We start from the raw sequence: 18,195 nt of genomic DNA, 5'->3' as shown, positions 1-18,195 counted from the left end.
ACGCCATTTTTGAGCAAGGCCTGAAAAGTAACTAAAGGTCAGAAAAACAACTTGTACCCTGGATAAGAGCCAAGTCAGCAGGCGTGTCGAGCTCGGGGAAAAACCACGAGCTGTCCTGAGTTTGAACCTGGCCTCATACGAATCGTCCAATCAGAACCCTGTAAACTATGCTTCCTGCTTCTGTACCCGCCCTTCTGCTGCCCAACCCTATAAAAACCCTCCACTCCAGCCCGTGGGCGCGCCAGTCTCTTCAGCCTCTGGAGGGACTGTATCGCCCCGGGTACCCGTGTTCCTGAATAAAGCCTCTTGCTGTTTGCATCTGACTTGTGGTCTCGGTGTGATCTCTGGGCGAGGGTCTCTCCAGAGGGAAGACTCCAGACGGGGGGTCTTTCATTTGGGGGCTCGTCCGGGATCGGAGACCCCCGCCTCGGGACCACCGACCCACTGTCAGGAGGTAAGCTGGCCGGCCATTGTCTGTCTGTATTGTCTCAGTCTGTTTGCTTGTCTTTCGTGTTCGTCGGGCGTCCAAAGTCAGGTCTGAGTCGGTGGGGGCTGAAGGAGCTGACGAGCTCGGACTTCACCCACCAAAACCCTGGAAGACGTTCCACGGGTATCTGAAGTCCCCTCTGGGGCACGGAAAGTCCCCTCTGGGGCACGGTTTTTCGGGGCCACCCACGCATCAGAAGGATACGTGGTACTGGCAGGGGACGGAGAATTCAAACACTCCGCGTCCCCATCTGAGTTTTTGCTTTCGGTTTTACGCCGGAGCCACGCAGCGAAAAATTCTGTGGTCTGTCTTGTCTGTTTGTTTCTCGTTGTGTGTTTAACCCTTCTTTATTTGGAGACCACCATGGGACAGGCTGTCGCCACCCCATTGAGCCTAACCAAGGACCACTGGTCCGATGTTAAGGCCCGAGGAAACAATGAAGGTGTCATTGTCAGGAAGAAGAAATGGATCACCTTCTGCGAGGCCGAATGGGTCATGATGAATGTCGGCTGGCCGCGAGAGGGATCTTTTAACCTCTCTCTTATTTCGCAGGTGGAGGGTAAGGTTTTCGCCCCTAGCCCTTATGGGCATCCCGACCAGGTCCCATATATCGCCATCTGGAGATCACTGGTCGAGAACCCATTTCCATGGGTTAAGCCTTTCCTTCCGCAGCCCCCTCCAGTCTCTGGGCCTTCTGCGCCCCCCAACCCGGACTCCTCCCTTTACCCCGTGCTCCCTCACAAGGAGACTCCTAAGCCTCCAGTCCTCCCCCCAGACCCCCATACCCCCCTTATAGATCTCCTGACGGAGGACCCACCACCATATCGAGCCGGACCACCTGGAGAGCCGGCCGAAGCGGCCCCAGCCGCCGCCCCAGTGGCGGCGTCCCCGGCCGTGCCCGTGGCAGATCCGGAAGTCACCTCAACTCGCAGGACCCACGGGGCTGAAGAAGAGGACGCAGCCCCGTCCCCCATTGCCGGCCGCCTCTGCGGCCACCGGGATGGCCCCCCTATTGAGTCCAGGGCCTTCCCGCTCAGAGAGGGGCCGAATCGCCAGTTGCAGTACTGGCCCTTTTCAGCCTCAGACCTCTATAATTGGAAACAACATAATCCCCCTTTCTCCAGGGATCCTGTTGCCTTAACTGGCCTAATTGAGTCCATCCTAGTGACTCACAGGCCGACTTGGGACGACTGTCAGCAGCTCCTGCAGACCCTCTTAACAGTAGAGGAGAAGCAGAGAGTTTTCCTGGAGGCCCGGAAGCAGGTTCTGGGCGATGATGGGAGGCCAACCCAACTCCCAAATATCATCGATGCAGTTTTTCCCTTGACCCGCCCAGACTGGGACTTCAATACACCTGAAGGTAAGGAGCATCTACGTCTCTATCGCCAGTTGCTCTTAGCGGGTCTCCGAGCAGCCGCCAGAAGGCCTACCAATTTGGCTCAGGTAAGGAATGTGATACAGGGAAAGGAAGAAACACCCGCTGCATTTTTAGAGAGGCTGAAGGAGGCTTATAGGATGTACACTCCGTATGACCCAGAAGACCCAGGGCAAGCACCAGGTGTCATCCTATCATTTATCTATCAGCCTAGCTCAGATATCAGAACCAAATTGCAGCGGCTGGAAGGTTTACAGGCGCTAGGTTTGCCAGACTTATTGAAGGAAGCAGAGAAAGTGTTCAATAAGAGAGAAACTCCTGAGGAGCGTGAGGAAAGGAGATGGCAGAAACAAGAGGAAAGGGACAAGAAACAGCATAGGGAGATGAAAAAGGTTTTGGCCGCCGTTGTGTCTCAGGGACAGCGGAGAGAGGGAGATAGGTCGGGAGAGCGAAGGAGGCCACCCCTTGATAAAGACCAATGTGCTTACTGCAAGGAGAAGGGACACTGGGCCCGAGAGTGCCCCAAGAAGCCACAAGGACCCCGCCGGCCCAAGCCCAAGACTGTAGACCTCCTTAGTCTGGAAGACTAGGGGAGTCGAGGCCAGGAGCCCCCCCCCTGAGCCTAGGATAACCCTCAAGATCGGGGGGCAGCCCGTGACCTTCCTGGTTGATACTGGTGCCGAACATTCAGTCCTAACCCATGCCGGAGTGCCTCTTAGCCGGCATTCTGCACTGGTGCAGGGGGCAACTGGAAACAAGAGGTATTATTGGACTGCCGAGAGAAAAGTCCAACTGGCATCAGGGCAAGTAACTCACTCCTTTCTGCACATACCTGAATGCCCCCATCCGCTGTTAGGACAGGACCTATTAACCAAATTGAAGGCACAAATCTATTTTGATGAGAAGGGACCGAGGGTCACGGGTCCTAAAGGAGACCCTTTACAAATCCTTGCCCTCAGTTTAGAAGAAGAATACCGTTTGTTTGAACCAGAACCCCCGGAGAAATCACCTGAGGAACTACAGAACTGGCTGAGGGAGTTTCCTCAGGCCTGGGCAGAGACTGGAGGCTTGGGGCTGGCACACGATCAGCCACTGCTGGTGATCTCACTAAAGGCCTCCGCGACTCCCGTTTCAATTAGACAATACCCAATGTCATGGGAAGCTCATGAGGGGATCAAGCCCCATATTCGAAGGCTCCTGGACCAAGGGGTGCTAAAGCCCTGCCAGTCCCCTTGGAACACCCCTCTCTTGCCTGTTAAGAAACCGGGGACAGGGGACTACAGGCTGGTCCAGGACTTGAGAGAGGTCAATAAGCGGGTGGAGGACATACACCCCACGGTGCCCAACCCCTATAACCTTCTGAGCACCCTCCCACCGACCCACGTCTGGTACACTGTGCTAGACCTGAAGGATGCCTTCTTTTGTTTGAGACTGCACCCTCAAAGTCAAATGCTATTCGCTTTTGAATGGAGAGACCCAGAAAAAGGGCTTTCGGGACAGTTAACCTGGACCCGGCTCCCTCAGGGCTTCAAAAATAGCCCAACCCTCTTTGATGAGGCCCTACATGCAGATCTGGCCGGATTCTGGGTCGAACACCCAACCCTGACTCTGCTCCAGTACGTGGATGATCTACTCCTGGCGGCCAGGAGTCGAACCGAGTGCCTGGAGGGCACTCGAGCCTTATTGGCCAGACTTGGACAAAAGGGCTATAGAGCCTCAGCCAGAAAGGCTCAAGTATGCCGAGACAAGGTTACCTACCTGGGCTACACCCTGAGCGGAGGCAAAGATGGTTGACAAGAGCGAGGAAGGAGACGATAATCTCCATCCCCCCTCCTCAGAACCCCCGCCAAGTTCGAGAGCTCCTGGGTACGGCTGGGTACTGCCGCCTTTGGATTCCTGGCTTTGCCGAACTGGCAGCCCCATTGTACCCCCTCACTAAACCAGGGGCCATGTTCCAATGGGAGGAGAAGCATCAGAAAGCGTTCCAACAGATCAAGAAGGCCTTACTCGAGGCCCCGGCTCTGGGTCTGCCAGATCTAACCAAGCCCTTTGAGCTGTTTGTGGATGAGAACTCAGGTTTTGCCAAAGGGGTACTGGTGCAAAGACTGGGACCTTGGAGGAGACCTGTAGCGTACTTGTCCAAGAAATTGGACCCGGTGGCTACAGGATGGCCATCATGCCTCCGCATGGTGGCAGCCATTGCCGTATTACTCAAGGATGCCGGGAAGCTGACTCTGGGACAGCCGTTGACTGTGCTGGCCTCCCATGCAGTGGAGGCCTTGGTCCGACAACCACCGGACAGATGGCTTTCTAACTCCAGAATGACTTACTATCAGGCCTTACTACTGGACTCAGACCGGGTAAATTTTGGGCCGACAGTTTCCCTTAACCCTGCTACCTTGCTGCCACTGCCTAGCCCCTCCGAGGAGCATGACTGCCTCCAGATTCTAGCCGAAGCACATGGCACCCGCCCTGATCTGACAGATCAGCCGCTTAAGAATCCAGACGCTGTCTGGTACACAGATGGGAGCAGTTTCCTGGAGGAGGGGAAACGCAGAGCCGGGGCAGCTATAACCACCGAATCGGAAGTGGTATGGGCATCGTCACTCCCGCCCGGGACATCGGCCCAGCGCGCAGAACTGATTGCGCTCACCCAAGCTCTCCGGATGGCAGAAGGTAAGAAGCTCACAGTTTATACTGACAGCAGATATGCCTTCGCCACTGCGCATGTCCACAGGGAAATCTACAGATGGAGAGGCCTGCTGACGTCCGCGGGTAAGGAAATCAAAAACAAAAAAGAGATCCTAGCCCTCCTCCCGCTCCAACTCAGTATTGTCCACTGCCCAGGGCATCAAAAGGATGACTCTGCGGTAGCCAGAGGGAATCGGCTGGCGGATCTGACTGCCCGAACAGTGGCTTCCCAGCCAGCAGGGAGCAGCCAGTTGATGGCCATACAAGAACCACAGCCTGAGAGAGACCCCGTGCCCTATAGCCCAGAAGACCATGAGCTAGCAAAGAAAATGGGGGCGGACTGGGAACAAGGAAGACAAGCATATATACTAGGGGACCGGATGGTCATGCCAACCTCCCATACCCGATACATGCTGAGATTCCTCCATGCTTTGACCCATTTGAGCAAAAACAAGATGAAGACCCTATTGGACAGAGAAAACACCTGGACAGTGCTGCTGAACCAGGATCAGGTACTCCAGCAGGTAACTTCTACCTGCCCAGCCTGTGCTCAAGTCAACGCAGGAAAGGTTCATCTAAACAAGGGGGCCCGCCAAAGAGGTCATCGTCCTGGTGTTCATTGGGAAATAGACTTTACAGAAGTAAAACCCGGACTCTACGGGTACCGGTACCTCCTGGTCTTCGTGGACACTTTTTCCGGATGGATCGAGGCATTTCCAACCAAGAATGAGACGGCTAACGTGGCAACAAAGAAACTGTTGGAAGAAATCTTCCCCAGGTATGGGATGCCTCAAATATTGGGGTCGGATAACGGGCCTGCCTTTGTCTCTCAGGTAAGTCAGAGGGTGGCCAAACTATTGGGGGTTGATTGGAAACTCCATTGTGCATACCGCTCCCAGAGCTCAGGACAGGTAGAACGAGCTAATAGAACAATCAAGGAGACTTTAACCAAATTAACGCTTGCAACTGGCACTAGAGATTGGGTGCTCCTACTTCCCTTGGCTCTCTACCGAGCCCGAAATACTCCTGGCCCACACGGCCTAACCCCTTTTGAGATCATGTATGGGGCCCCACCTCCTGTTGTAGACTTTCTCCATCCTGATATTTCCTCCTTTGCTACCACCCCTACTTTAGAGGCACATCTTCAAGCCCTCCAACTGGTGCAGAGGGAGATCTGGAAGCCCCTGGCCAAGGCCTATCAGGAGCAGCTAGACAAGCGGGTGGTGCCCCACCCCTTCCAGATCGGGGACTCCGTTTGGGTCCGACGACACCAGACCAAGAATCTGGAACCACGGTGGAAGGGGCCCTACACTGTCTTGCTGACCACCCCCACTGCACTCAAGGTCGACGGGATTGCTGCATGGATCCACGCCTCGCATGTGAAGGCTGCCAGGGAACCCGACCCAGCAGGATCCAGAAAGTCAACATGGACAGTGCGCCGCACACGAAACCCCCTAAAAATAAGGTTGGCCCGCGGCTCCTCTTCCTCCCCCTCCTCTTAATCTCTGCCTACCCCCAGGGGACTAGGGCGGCAGAGAGCCCGCACCTAGTTAAGAGGCTCACTTGGCAGGTTATCTCACAAACTGGGGAGACGGTCTGGCAAACGACCGCCCTTCACACCCCCTTCACATGGTGGCCCAACTTGCATCCAGATCTCTGCCAACTAGTAGCAGGGTCAGGGGACTGGGACATCCCTACCACTGACCCCATGAACCCCAGAGCACCAGACGTCTGTCAGGATGGTAAGGGAACTTGCAAATGTAGTGACGGGAGATATGGATGTGGTCACCCTGAAACCAGAGCAGCCCTGTCACAACTATCCTTTTACGTCTGCCCTCGGGATGGTAGGGACAGAAAGATGATTAGACAATGTGGGGGTTATGAAAGTTACTTCTGTAAAGCATGGGGATGTGAAACAACTGGTAATACCTATTGGGAGCCTTCATCCACTTGGGACCTCATTAGGGTAAAAAGGGCTACCCAAAGAGAAAGCCACTCATGGCGTCCTCTTACTCAAGGACGTTGTTGGGGAACTGTCACGTTAGGAAGAGATAACACTTACTGGGAAGGGGGGGCCCTGTGTAAATTTCACCTGCAACCCCCTGAATATATCTTTTACTCAAAAGGGAAGGGAGATAACACAAGACTGGATTAAAGGTAGAACATGGGGACTTAGACTTTACATGACGGGATGGGACCAGGGAGTCGTGTTTACGATTAGGCTTAAAATCACGGAGCCCTCCGCCTCTATAGGTCCCAACCAGGTTCTCTCTGACCAAAAGCGCCCCTCTTTACCCGCTCCGGCACCCCCGAGGGCTACCCCCCGACCCAATTCGGCCATTTGCCCAAGCACGGCTCCGAATGCCACTATAACCCCAGTCACCCTCCAGCCACCCAGGCCTGGTACGGGAGACCGGCTATTGAATCTTATAGAGGGCGCTTACTCAGCCCTCAATGTTACCAACCCAAATCGGACTCAGGAGTGCTGGTTATGCCTAGTCTCCACACCTCCCTATTATGAGGGGGTGGCCGTAGTCGGAAGCTTCACCAATTCTTCTTCACCCCCGTCAGGATGTGCCTCGACACCTCAGCATAAGCTCACAATCTCCGAGGTGTCAGGACAAGGACTATGTCTGGGGATAGTACCCTACACCCACCAACACCTGTGTAATCGCACCCAGGCACTTGTTCTAGGACCCCACTATCTCGTGGCTCCCAACGGGACTTATTGGGCCTGTAGCACTGGACTTACACCATGCCTCTCCTCCTCAATACTAGCCAACACGGCCGATTATTGTGTGCTCATAGAACTGTACCCCAAGATAGTCTACCATGCACCTGAAGATATCTATGCCCGATATGAGACAGGGGTCCCCCGTATAAAAAGAGAGCCAGTCTCGCTAACCCTGGCCCTGATACTAGGTGGATTAACTATGGGAGGAGTCGCCGCCGGAATAGGCACAGGTACCACTGCCCTCATGGAAACCAACCAGTTCAGACAACTCCAGGTTGCCATGCATACCGATATCCAGGCACTGGAGGAATCCGTGAGTGCCTTGGAAAAGTCACTCACCTCCCTGTCTGAAGTAGTTCTGCAGAACCGGAGGGGACTAGACCTCCTCTTCCTGCAGGAGGGGGGGTTATGTGCCGCCCTTAAAGAAGAATGTTGCTTCTATGCGGATCATACTGGGGTGGTGAGAGATAGCATGGCTAGATTAAGAAAAAGATTAGAACAAAGACAAAAACTCTTTGAAGAACAGCAGGGATGGTTTGAAGGATGGTTCAGAAGGTCCCCCTGGCTCACCACCCTCATCTCCACCCTTATGGGACCCCTTCTGATTTTATTGCTCCTTCTGACGCTCGGGCCCTGTATCCTAAACAGACTTGTCCAATTTATCAGGGAACGCGTTTCTACTGTTCAGACCTTGGTATTGACCCAACAATACCAACGACTCAACCAGGTGGAAATGGAGTCACATCCCTATTCTTCCCCATGAATGGAGGATTCCATTCCCTGAGATAAGAAAATGGGGGAATGAAGGGCCCCAGCATACTTGCTTAGCCTAACGCCATTTTTGAGCAAGGCCTGAAAAGTAACTAAAGGTCAGAAAAACAACTTGTACCCTGGATAAGAGCCAAGTCAGCAGGCGTGTCGAGCTCGGGGAAAAACCACGAGCTGTCCTGAGTTTGAACCTGGCCTCATACGAATCGTCCAATCAGAACCCTGTAAACTATGCTTCCTGCTTCTGTACCCGCCCTTCCGCTGCCCAACCCTATAAAAACCCTCCACTCCAGCCAGTGGGCGCGCCAGTCTCTTCAGCCTCTGGAGGGACTGTATCGCCCCGGGTACCCGTGTTCCTGAATAAAGCCTCTTGCTGTTTGCATCTGACTTGTGGTCTCGGTGTGATCTCTGGGCGAGGGTCTCTCCAGAGGGAAGACTCCAGACGGGGGTCTTTCAGTAAGAATTCTGCAACATTCATTTTATAATATTTGGTTATGCTTTAATATGAAGTAAATTACATCTATTCACACAAAGAATCATTTTAAATGTAAAAACAAAACAACAAAAAACCTTAAAGAACTTGTATATTCTCCAAAGTTTTTTTTGTAGAAGTTTATTTAGGTTTATTTAAACTGAACAAAAGCATTCAACACTAAAATAAATAAATAAATATATAAATACTGCTGAATTTATTATACTTTGTATGTTTAAGCAGTATGATAGAGTATGTATCCTATATGCTATGTTAAAAGGAAAGTTAACTGGATGTACATACTGACAAAACCTGGTTGGGAGAAGAAATTTCATTAAAAATAATTTCAGATTTTGTGTTTGTACCATATAATTTAAGTGCCCATAGAACATCAGTATGGTTTTATATAACTGCAGTCTTCAAATATGTTTTGTTTGATCATTTCAAAATTTTAACACTGTAAATTAAATTAATACTTAAATTTTCTTAGGAATGATACGTATAGATGTATACATATAAACTGTATATGTACTTTATATCTGCATTGTACAGTGTTTGAATATAATCTATAATATATAGTTTATATATTATGCATTGGATGTATTAAATATATGTACATATGCATAAACATACACACATACAGAAAGCTTTAAAAAATAGTAACAATAATTTCAATTATTGATCACTATTCTAGGAACCAAGGCTACACTGGTGAAAAATGTGTACTAAAATCCTTTTCCTTTCTGGGCTTTGTTCAAGTGAGGGGATGCAGAAAAAAGAATAATGTAAATCAATACAGAAAATATACAATATTCTAGAAGAATATACATTTCCTAAAAAAAAGAGAGAGAGAGTTTGAGCGTGCCAGGTTCTCAGTTTGTTTCCTATTTGAAATCTCATGAGAAGTTCACGTAGCAGCCAGAGGAAACCAAAGAACTATCTTCATGATAGCAAGAAGGTTCTGTGTAGAGCTAAAAGATACTGCAGGGTCTGAGGTGGGGACATTAGGGACTCAGGGAGGAGGCTAGTGTCTGCATAAAAGCTGTCTAAGGATGGACAAACACATGAATGTATTAGCTACTTCTCTTGTTACAAGTTCTGACAGAAGCAGCTCAGGGCCATTGCAGTGAGGAGTTTAATTCAGCTCATGGTTCAAGCGATATGGCGCTTTGTGGCAAGGAGGGCATGAAGGTGGTGGAAATTTCTGGCAAGCCTTGTTCCTCACACTTTTATAGATCAGGAATCAGACCATTTGAGCCAGAAATGAAGCAAGCTGAAACCATTAAAGTCCACCTCACATTCACAGCCAGGCCCCACTCAACAAAGACCCCCAAATCTCCTAAAACATTGTCAACAGCTGAATCCGTGATCCTGTGCAGACTTTTTACATGTAAGTCATATGGTAGATACCCAAGTCAAATGTAACAAGGTCTAGATCAATAAGAAAGCCTAAGTACTGATTTTGTACTTTTATCTTTAAAGCATATTTTTTTCTTAATGGATTTTAACTATTTCTCTGGCTTCTCTCACCATCCAACTCCCTACTTTTTCCCTGTAGCACAGAATAGTGGTTAACTGAGTGCTTTTTTCTTTCAATTTTTTTTTTTACTTAAAAATTTGTGCAACTTTAGTTTTATATAATTGACAATAACTAAATTACAAATATTTGAATTGATCAATGTGACAGATTTTGGCAAATGCACATGCAATATACCTATGAAAACCATCAAGTCATTGACACTTCTATGAATCAAAGACGGTCTTCATATTTTAGAATCTTTTACCCTCTTAACTGTATCCACAGAATAGCACTTGATTTGATCTCTGCAACTATAGATCAACTCACCTCTTGTAGAACTTTACAGGTTTGTTAAATATTTATTTATATCTCATTTTTAAAATATTAATGCCCTCATTCAAGAAGGATGGAATTTTGAGATTCATTCATGTTTTGTATGTCTCATTATTGTATTCCTTATTATTATGAATACTGTCCCACTGCATGGGTGCAGTACATTAATGGTAGACATTTATCTATTAATAAATAAGTGGGTTTGCTCCATTTTAGATATTATAAGTAGAGGAACTCTGAATACTGATATAAAGATTTTTATGGTTACATGGGTTTTCACTCACCATGAGCACATAGCTAAAACTGAAATGGCTAACACACATTGTGTTTTTAGCATTTTGAGACTCCTAAACCATTTTCAGAGATGATTAATTCTACATTTCTGCAGACAAAGTGTGAAGGTTCTAATTCATATTTTTCCCAACATTTACTGTTAATGTTTTATTTGATTATTTATGTTTTTGAGGTATATTGGACAAGCATTTAAGGTATTCAACATAAAAATTTGAGGAAGACAAAGGTTTGAAGTGGATGGCTAACTAATATTTGTGAACAAATTTCAAGGATAAGATACATTATTGATATAGTTAACATCCTGTTTATGAGATTTATGTAATTAATTCTTCATAAAAAAGCAAAGCTCTTGTTGCTTTGTTGAATGCAATTTCCCCATTATCCACATACATTCATCTTTAGAGGTTCTGCGAGTTCAAGTACCTCTCTTTTTAATTCCACATGTAATTGTGATTATGCAGCATTTTCCTTATGTTCCTGGTTTATTTTGCTTAGCACAGTGCCTCTGTATGTCTATGTTGTGGCATATGGAAAGATATCCTTCTGTTAAGGTTAAATAGCACTCTATCATCTCTATTTGCCCCAGTAAAATACCTATGAAACTGAGCCACAGGCAAATGCTGCTGAAAGGCTGAAGAAAGAAGCTGACCAAAGCAGAATTGTTCAAAGTGTAGACTTGTAATGACTTTATAATGGAAGTGTGGTTTGACAGCAGCAAATAAAAGATTCCTTGAATCTTGAGTTAAAGGAAAAGAATCCAGGACACACCAAAGAAAAGTGGGTGTGTCCTGGATTCTTTCCTTGAACCACCAGCATATACTACATGGATTTACTTTTTCAAATCCAGTAAGATGTCAAACATCAGCTAAGAAACACTTGAGGTGTCATTATTGAAATGTTGTGGGATATTTTCACACTGTGTGAAGATATATTGCTGTGACTGGTTTGATAAAGAGCTAACTACATAATAGCTAGGCAAGAGATATAGGCAGTACTTATGGGCAAAGAGAGGAACTGGGGATTAATCTAGGCATGCAGGAGAGACTCCAGGGTCACAGAGAAGAAAAATGAGGAACAAGATGGGAGACAGGTAATGACACATGGTAGAACACAGACTAATATAAATGGGTTATTTTAAGTTATAAGAGCTAGTTAGCAACACGGCTAAGCTACAGGCCAAGCTTTCATAAGAAGTCTCTGTGTCATTATTTGGGAGCTACTTGGCAGGACACAAAAGACTTATTACAATGAAATACTGACTGACTATATTAACAGTGTATTTTATTGTGAGTATTTGTCCTATGATCCTGGAGGCAGATGATGGCTAAGACCAAGGTGGCCAAGTAGAACAAGCTGGATTCCTGAAGAACTGACCATGTCTTTTCTTACTGCTCTTGTGGTTTGAATATAAAATACTATCTCACTCCTTGTGCATAGCCTCCTGGGTTGGAACACTTGGTCTCTGATAATTGGTACTGTTTGGGAAGGCTATGGAACTTTTAGGAGGAGAGTCCTGTTGGGGAAGAAAATCACTGGAGACTGGCTTTGAGCTCCTGTAGCCTGGCTTCATTTTCTGTTCTCTCTCTCTCTCTCTCTCTCTCTCTCTCTCTCTCTCTCTCTCTCTCTCTCTCTCTCTCTCTCTCTCCTCTTCTGCTTCCCAAGGGTGAATGTGCTGTGATCAGTCAGCTTCCTGCCCCTGCCACTATCCTTCCCTGCCTGTCACTATGCCTTTCCAACTGGGTTGGAGTCTGCGTTTCTGGAATTATAAGCCAAAAATAACCCTTTCTCTTCCAAGCTGTTTTTGTCAGGGTACTTTATCATAGAAGTAAAAACAGAACAAATAGATTCATAAATTTGTCCTCAGTGTCTTAATTATTGCATGTCAAGACATGCCTCAGTGTCTTGGCTATTGCATATCATGCTACAATGGCCACGGCCATTTAGATATCCCTTTGACAGAATACATTAATTCCCTTTGGATATGTATCTAGGAGTGGGATGATCCTTTTATCTATAGAATTTTGATGAATGTTTATACTGTTTTCCACAGTGACAAAGCCACTTTATGTACCATGACTACTGTACAGTATTTTCTTTTCTCTACATTTATATCAGTAGTAGCCATTATCATTCTGATACAGTCATTCCAACAAGTTTGAAATGGTGCACTTCACTGTGGTTGTGATTTGCATTTCCCTGATGGTTACTGATATTGAACACATGTTCATATACTTGTTAGCTACTTGCACTTTTTTGATAAATTGTCTATTCAGATCTTTTCTCATCTTTTAATTGGGTGATTTGTTTTCTTCATGTTGAATTGTTTGAGTTCTTTATACACTTTGGATTTGAATTGCTTATCAGAGGAATGACTAACAAATATTTATTTTATTCAATTCTGTTGAGTATTTCTTTGGTGAGGAATATTTATTTCTTTATTCATTAAATTCCTACTTGTCGACTTTGAGTTTTATGTGTATACTTTTACAATAACAAAAGATTATTATGAACAATTATACACCAGCAATATGGATGACAAAGAATGAACACATAAACATAACACATCACAATGTGTCATGGAGTAATAGAAAATCTGGATAGATAAATAAAGTGTAAAGATCTATAAATATGAATTCAAATCCAGCAACAAAAAACCCACCACCCCTACCGTTTTACTGTGTAGATATTGCAAAGCTTACACAGAATTGTTTGTGTATAGTCTTAAGTACTTATAATTAACAGTTTTAGGCAGAATTATTAGGCAGTGTTGTAGTTTTTAGTTAAGATTTTATCTTACAGTGGGGATGTTAATATGTACAACATTGAAATGCTGTGACTTATGGAAATTACTAGTGCATTGTAAAATTGCTTCAAATTATATTATTTTCTTTAAAAGACATTATTCAATTGATACACAGAAACCAAAATTTACATATTCATATATATTATATATAATCATGCACATTAGGTGATCTTTTGTCACATGTATAGTCTGTACACTGTTTAAATCATGCTAAGCATATCTATACCCTCAAATATTTTTCATTTTTTTATGGTAAGGACACAAGGATTTATGTGTTCTGGCTTTTCGCTTTTTCTTTTCATCTTGGTATTTGGATGTTGAGACTAAATCTTGCTAGGCAAATGCTCTAGTACTAAGCTGTATATATGGCCTTTTCTTTAGTTTTTCCTTTTCAAACAGGGTCTCAATAATTTGCTCTAACTGTCCATGAAAGCACTTTGTAGCTCACACAGACCCTGAGTGTGTGATCCTATAGCTTCTTCCCCAAAAGTAGCTGAGGTCATAGTTCTGAGGCACCAGATCAGGCTATCTTGTTGCTTTTTGAAATATAGGATTTACTTACTTATTTATTATTGTTGTTGTTATTGTCATCATCATTATTATAGTTACCCTAATATGCAAATCTCTCTAAACTTCTGGCTTCTGTGTAAATACAGTTCAGTAGTCATTCAGTTACTGTCCCATGTCCCCTTTCTACATTCCCCGTCTTACTAATGATATCCAATGACATCTGTGTTATTGCAAATGGAGTAGTGTATAATCTTTAGGCCTAAATAGTGTTTCACAGGGTATGTGCCCCATGATCTATCCTTCCATTCATGTGTTGATTCATACTTTGTTAGCTCCATGTACTTGCTACAGTGAGGACTGCTGCAGTGAACTTTGAATCACATACTGCTGACATACTGATATCATGCTTTAAATATATACCCACTAGTTAGACCTACTGAAAATCTTTATCTTAGGCTTTATAATAGAGTTAGCTTGCATGTACAATGCAGGCATCAAGGCCTTCATAGTCTATAGTATTGCTTAAAGGTTTTCTATTTTTAAATTTTACAATTTTTTAGTCTGTGTGTGTGTGTGTGTGTGTGAGAGAGAGAGAGAGAGAGAGAGAGAGAGAGAGAGAGAGAGAGAGAGAGAGAGAGAGAGAGAGAGAGAGAGGAGAGGGAGTGGAAGAGGAAAAGAGTAAGAAAACATACATACATACCATGTGTGCAGAGGTTAGAGGACAACCTGTAGTAGTTAGTTCTCTCCTTCTATTACTTGGTTCTCAAGGATCCAACTCAAGTCATCAAGCTTGGTGTTTGATTTTTTTTCTTATTTATTCAAAAGTTTTTAGCATATATTCTAGATACACATTTTTTTCTTAAATTAACTTGAGTCATCATTGTAATAATATAGTCACCATTTTCTTTTTTTTAAGATTTATTTATTATGTATACATCATGTATGACTGTAGGTCAAAAGAGGGCACCAGATTTTTTTTTATTACAGATGGTTGTGAGCCACCATATGGTTGCTGGGAATTGAACTCAGGACCTCTGGAAGAGCAGTCAGTACTCTTAACTTCTGAGCCATCTCTCCAGCCCCAGTCACCATTTTCTAGTGTTGATCATTTATCATTTTGAGATACTGGCTTCAATAATTTTTGATTTATATATATTCTGTCTTATTAACTATTCCTACTCTGAAATAAAAAATAAACAAAACCAAACACTGTCTAATTCTTTTTGAAAATTTGACTTTTCTTCTTCATTTAGGTCATTAATTTGTTGGAGATATTTCTTATATTTTATTATTTATATTTTCTATGTTTACAGCTGATTTGCTGAGTTAGTCTTTGAAGTGTCCTTTTCCCATTGACTTTACATGCCAAATATCATTTACCAAGGTAGCTATTTTTTATGTAACCATTCCTTTAACTAATCTATTTTTGTTTACAGAAAATATTACTCATTCATCTTTGTATTTTTGGTAATTACAATAGACTCATTATCTATCAAATATTTTAGGAAGAGATGTCATTGGCACTGGAGTTTTCCACAAAACCAGTAGTTTAGTTGTAGTTATCTCTTCATTAAGTTTGGTTTAAACAACATGGTTAAACATAAATATAAAAATAAAAACACCTTTCAACTACTATTTCATTCCATGTACATAAGGGATAAATTTTATAATTAACAATTGTCTATCTACCAACTATGAGCTCTTCACAATAAAATTAATTTTGTATATTCTTTCTTATAATAAAATTAAAGACAACTGAGTATCTTATGGCAATAGGCTGTAATGCAGGAAAGAATGTGCAAAAGCAGGTGGGTCATACTCCTTGCCCTCAGGAGGCTCATGGTTCATCCAGAAGTCTGATATGTGTGATGTAATTAAGGGTGTGAGGAGGGCTGAGTAAGTAGGAGCATGACACAGGAAAGAAGCTTTGAACACAAACACCCATAGAAGGCTGCATAGAAGTGATTGGGACTGAGCTGAATCTCAATAAGAAAATTTAAAGTTCACCAGGCTGAAAACAGAAATGTATTTTCTTAGCAGTGGGAATGACAGGCACAAAGGCACAGAGGCATGATGGAGCATGGTGTGCTAGGGAAATAACAGCTGACCTTTCATAGCAAAAGCAGAAACGTCAGGGGTGGAGAAAGGACTTGGAGATTAGTCTGGAAAAATAGATTGGGGTCAGATTTTGAAGACATTTGTACTGAGAGGCTGTACATAATTCTGCAGGCAACAGGCCACCATTGAAATTTTGAAGTGGGCAAGTCACATGTTCAAAGTCGTATTTCAAAAAACAGCTGATGTCAAGATGATGGATGGACTGAAAGCTGCAAAGACCAGGAGGTACCGGAGCTTATTTTTATAGGAAAAACAAGAAACAGATTTCACGATTTCTGAAATAAACTCAACAGGCCTTCTGGCTTCTACTGGTGCCTCCTGTACTATGATTCCAGGAAGGCATCCGGAGCAGTCCTCTTAAATCCCCTGTCATGGCACGTGCTTCTCTGCTCAGCTCCTCACAGTGATTCTACAAACTGCTCAGAGTGAAAGACCAAGTCCCTATAATCCATATCACGTAACACCCTATCATCTGCCTGACTTCTGCCCTTGCTGCCCTGCCCCTTGTTTCCTAGCTACATTCCACTGCCAATCTGCTGATTCTCCTCTCCTGTTTTACTAACTTTGCCTTATAAATACAAGGTCAATTCCCTCATCACTGTCAAATCTTGCCTCAAATGTCATCTTTTCATGGAGAACCGTATTGGTCATTCTAATATTGCAAATCTCTCTTCATTTATCTTTTCTGATCCATTGCACCTGCTCTGCTTTTCTTTCTTAAAGTGATTCCAGCACAATTATTCAATGCTTTGTTTTGCTGCTTCCTTCCTCATGATAGTTTAAGGCAGAAATGTTCTACTTTGTCAAATGATACATGTAGAATTGTCTAGGACACAGTCTGGCACGTTACAGGAACATGACAATTACTGTCATTAATGAATGTAATGATATAGTCCTGAATATGGAAATACACTAATTGAAAGAATGGCTGATCTGCAAAGATTTAAGATTAACTCAGTGAAGTTGTGGGCAGGACCAAGTATGGACACTGGGTGAGATAAATAAATGAGCCCTTTACTGTTTTCTAATGGCTGTGTTGTCAGGAGACCAGAGCGTTATTAGGTTACATGCTTTTACAAATGTAGGTGGACACTTGCATACTATCTAGTAAATACTTTTTATGTTTTCCTCATAAGAAAGGAATATATAAAAAGAAATAGAGAAAGAAAGAGACACAGAAAGAGAAAGAGGTTGAGGGAGAAAAAGTATTTCAGATCTTCTTTAATTCCAATAAATATTATTAGTTGGGTAGACAGAACATATTATTTTGTGAATTGTGTGTAGTTCACGCCATCATCCATGTTCTTATCCTTACCTTTCTTACTGTGGACTGCTAGCCTGTCCTCAACTGTTTCTTGGTGTCTGTGGATTATTGTTCCAAAGGCCCACCATACAGAGATGCTATGTTGTCACTATTAGACACTCAAAGATGGAATGGTCATTATTTGTATTTTTATTCCTTGAGTGACTCTGAGTAATGAACAGTCATGGGCCCTGCTTCCCCCCACATTGGAACCAAGCAGGATACTTCATGGTGACTAGATGTTTTAGCAATCAGAATCTGAGGCTATCAAGTCCCTCATGAAAATAATGTTCATTCAAAATTCATTCTTTCTCAACTATTTTTCCAATCACATTTGCTTGAATACACATGTGTAGAACCCATGGCCACAAAGGGCTGGCTGTAGCTGCCTTTACACAGTTATAACATTTCCACCAGAGCCAAGGCTTCTCAACTGTGTTCTCTGGAATACATACATGTCCCTACTAAGAGAAAACGTAAACCTTTCAGCTTTGGGCTCAGTAGAGCTATTGTCAACTTGCAGTTTTTGATAATTTATTGACCACACCCCCTAATCCAGTTATTTATCTGTAGTAGGAATAACTTCCCTCTTTTGCAAAATGATACTACTGTGAAATACTTTGTGACAACAAAATTCACTGATGTCAAACATTTTAAGTCAAAGACCAAGATACCATTACTGCTCTGCAAAGGAAGGGAGAATGGAGGACAGAGACTCTAGTGAGGAAACTGATGCTGTCTCATCTTCTGAAAACTGAGCTTATGGAAACAAGAATAATTAGCTTCAT

The sequence above is a fragment of the Peromyscus californicus genome, unplaced genomic scaffold (assembly GCF_007827085.1).
Source record: "Peromyscus californicus insignis strain IS unplaced genomic scaffold, ASM782708v3 Scaffold_9__1_contigs__length_137607984, whole genome shotgun sequence".
Lineage (NCBI taxonomy): Eukaryota > Metazoa > Chordata > Mammalia > Rodentia > Cricetidae > Peromyscus > Peromyscus californicus.
This window is presented reverse-complemented; position numbering follows the sequence as displayed.